The following is a 3,863-nucleotide window of genomic DNA, read 5'->3' as shown; positions in this document are numbered from 1 at the left end:
TTGTAAAATTTCTGTAGTTCCTGATCTTAAGAGAAAAAAACAGCTAGTTGTCCACTAAGATGTTATTGATGGCAAATTGACCGTGAATGCATTTACCAGATTTGAGGACCTGTTGTGTGTGTGTGTGTGTGTGTGTGTGTGTGTGTGTGACATTTTTCTTGTGGCACACAACATAAACGCTTTCATTTTGACGATGACACTGATCAGTTTAAAAACAAACAAATGTGACTCGGATTTTGAATGTTAAACCAATATTGCAACCCATCTGGTCAGGGTGTGTGAGTGCATTTATCCCTTTAATGTTATCACTGTTAGATTTTGGGGGACAAAATATGTTGGCAGAAGCTTTGGCCTGACATTTTCTTTTCTTGTAACCTTTTTAACCGGGTTGGGCCCCAGGTTTATGCTGGCCGCATAAAGTGTGTTGGGGAAAGGTCCTTTCTTCTATTTTCTGAAAGCGTCTATATATGATTGGTATCGATTCTTCATCAAATGTTTGAAGAGAAGATTAAAGAGCACTGGAGATAAACAGAAAGTAGCACTAAGATGATAGAATCAAACGCAAACCATATATTCGTTTAAATACAAATTAACTATACCCCCGGTCTAAAACAATTCAGTAGGAAAGAGTTATTTCAACAAATGAAGTTACAATTGGATAGTCATACAGAGAGGAAACAAAAGAACCTTGACCCCCCCCCATGTCATATGCAAATTGTTTTTTAATTAATTAATAACAGTTCATAAGCTTAAATGTAAAACATGAAACTATAGAGATCTTAGAAGAGAATAAGCATGGGGTTAGCAAAAATTTCCTAGAGGATACTGCAAATAATACAAATAATCAACTATGATAAAATGAGGTTTTATTAAAATCAAAGTCTTTTGCTCTTCACAAACACTATTATACATACAAATAGGAAAACAACAACAACAACAACAACAAATCCAGGTCATGAGATATGTACCTGATCGAGGATATATCCAGAATTTGTAAAGACCCCCTGTAATTTGATGAAAAGTCAACCATTTTTTTTCTTAAAGCAAGACTTGAAGAGACACTTCACCTATGACTTAAGAAAGGCCAAAGAGCACACAAAAACAGAGAAATGCAAATCACAACTACGCAGAAATACCACTACAATTAGCCTGACGGCAATTAGATTCTTGGAAAACATTGTCTCTTTGCTGGATCTAGCAATTCTACTAGGCATCTATTTACGAAACAGGAAAACATGAATAATAAAGAAAATTGTACAAGAATGTTTCATAGCAGCTTTATTAATAAAAATAAGGTGCTTCCAATAGCAAAGGCCATCAGAAAGACAATGGGTAAACAATCGACGGTGATTCTAAAGTGTACGGCAGAATACACTAGGAAAACATATGCCATAGAAGAATTTCAGATACTGGAAAGAAGTCGGATACAATGGGGAAAAAGGACACATCTGTATGATTCAATTTATGTGGAGTTCTTGAACAGGCAAATTGTTTATTTAATTGTGGCGGAAATAGAAGCCTGCCGTCCGGGACTGAAGAGGAAGAGGCATGTGAAAATTTTTCTGGGGTAATGAAAATATTTTGATTTTTATAGGTGTGTGGGTTATATGAATGGTTTCCATGTGCCCCAAGGTGCATGGTCACCACTCATTGACATGACCAGGCGTCAACTGATGAAGACGGAGGAGAAATGTACTGTCCTTAGACTTGACCCAGGATCCTGGCCGCAGCCTCCCTAAGATGAACCATTCAGGGCCCAAGGGCTGGACCCGGGACCCCCGGCGGCCCTCCTCCCAGGGCCGCCCCTTCCGCTTTCTCGACGTTCGGGCTGCGTCCGAATTGGGATGGCTGCAAGCCAACCACCCGTCATTGTCACCGATCCAGCCCTGCTCCCACACCCCCACGCTTACACGCTGCACTTTTCCTTTCCTTTCTTTAATTTTCACTTTTCTTTCATTTCTCACCCTGCCCCAGGCAGGTTTAACACCTTCCTGTTTGCAGGGCGGCCGGGGGTGGGGCGCGCTTTTCCAAGGGGCAGGGATTGTAAGCTTTGCATCAAAACAAAACCCCCTTCTCTTCCAAAAGGAATCCCGAAGACGTCCTGGGAAATCACGAAAAGAAGAGGGAGAGAAGCTCCCCTCCGCCAGGAATTGGGGGTGTGTGTGTGTGCAATTTCTGACTTTCCCTACCCCCTCCCTCCCGGTGAACGTGAGCCGCCCCAGTAGAGGAAACCGGAAATGGTCGTGCAAGCGGCAGAAATGCAAACAGGCGGCCGAACAATAACAGGACCCGCAAACCCGTCTGGGATCGGGTTTTCTCCCTGCAGCCGCGCAGGGAGCCGGCTGCAAAGCCCACAGCAGGAAGGACAACTGTCCGGACGGCTGCGGGTCTGCCAGGTCCCCTCACACAATCCTTTCGGGTACAGCCCCGGGACCCTTGGCAATTTCGAGCCAAGAGCTCCCACATTTCCAAGTTCGCAACGTCCCAGACCCCAGGCCACTGAATGTCCATGCCAGGACTCCGTGCCCGGCACTAGGGTAGGAGGATGGCATCGAACCCTGTTAGCTGGCTCAAGTCCCCTCCAAATCCCACGCCCAGCCTGGCTGCTGAGCTGAGCCTGGCTGCTCCCTACATCCTTACCATCTATGTAAGTTTCCCAGCAGGGCCCCTCTAAATCCTCCAAATCCCGAATGCCTCCCCCACCCCCACCCCCAAAAACAACACAAAACACCACGATCCCGGGGCTCCAAACGCCCGGTGCACAAAACCCAGGACGCAAAGCGGACTCTTCAGGCTGTCCGCAGCTTACCTGAACCTCAGGGGAGGATGGAGCCGTCCTGGGGAGCACAGACCCTAGGTGTCCCCAGAGCCCTGCAGCTAGGTTTGCCCGGGATGGTAGCTTTGGGCTTTTGAAGAGCAGGAAACTTTTAGCGCCAATGCGAGCACGTGGGAAGGGAAACTCCCAATCCCATCAGCCACCGCGAGGCTCCTGGCAAAAGGGTTGCAGTCACCATGACAAGTAAGGGCAAGTCAGGGCCCGCCGGCAGAGGAGGAGGACAGGGTTTGGTCGTGAGCTCTGCAGGCAGAAGTTACAGAAGAGGCCTTCACTCAGAGTCCATATTATGAAAACGCAGGAATAAAGGGCCCAGCAGTAAAGAACAGAACAAAACACCTGAACGACGAAAGGGGAATTGGTGGAAACCATTTTGGAAGGTACTTGCCATTGAGATAAATCCCCAAACAAGAAAACCTTTGCATTTGCTTTTCTCTCTCCCTGGAACACTTGTTCCTCATCGTGGCTTGAAGACATTCCTTCTCAAATGTCACCTGTTAGGGAGGCTGTCTTTGATTTACCTATCTACCTTTGATTTGATTTGTGTCCTCCCAGATAACCTCCTTCACTGCCCTATCATTATCTGAAAAGGTTTATGTGCTCATTAACTTCAATACACAGCACCATAAGCCTTTCAATGAGAGCAAGAGACCTTGCCTATTATTCATTGCGGTGTTCCTCAACGTCTAGTACCGTTTGGAGTAAACTAAAAACACACAAACAAACACTGCAACTCCGATTCGTAGCGATCTTATAGAAGAGAGTAGAAATGTCCCTGTGGGTTCTCGAGACCCTAAATCTTCATGAGAGTAGAAAGCCACATCGTTCTCGCTGGGGGCAGTTGGTGGTTTCGAACTGCTCGCCTTGTGGTTAGCATCCCAATGCGTGATTCACAAGCCACCAGGGCCCTTTACCCTTTGGGGACAACAAGTAAAAAAGGAACAAGAATAAAACCAACCAACAACCCAAACCTGTTGCTGTCGTCAGTTATGACTCAGGGCCACCAGGTGTTGTGGCCTAGAATTGTAAT

At 46.1% G+C, this 3,863-nt stretch overlaps 1 protein-coding gene across 1 annotated transcript in view; it reads right to left on the bottom strand.

The window, feature by feature from the left end:
* The window catches only part of TP53 (tumor protein p53), a 20,603-nt gene extending 17,709 nt beyond the window's left edge, over positions 1–2,894 (bottom strand). The window contains exon 1 of the mRNA XM_013007322.3: positions 2,810–2,894. The gene's annotated coding sequence lies outside the window, so the exon portion shown is untranslated. The remainder of the gene's footprint in view (positions 1–2,809) is intronic.
* Positions 2,895–3,863: the final 969 nt, after the last annotated feature.

This window comes from Echinops telfairi, unplaced genomic scaffold, assembly GCF_000313985.2.
Source record: "Echinops telfairi isolate 266 unplaced genomic scaffold, ASM31398v2 ScPeMD7_2010;HRSCAF=2546, whole genome shotgun sequence".
Taxonomy (NCBI): domain Eukaryota; kingdom Metazoa; phylum Chordata; class Mammalia; order Afrosoricida; family Tenrecidae; genus Echinops; species Echinops telfairi.
The sequence above is the reverse complement of the archived record's forward strand: the minus strand, read 5'-3'. Positions and strand labels throughout refer to the sequence as shown.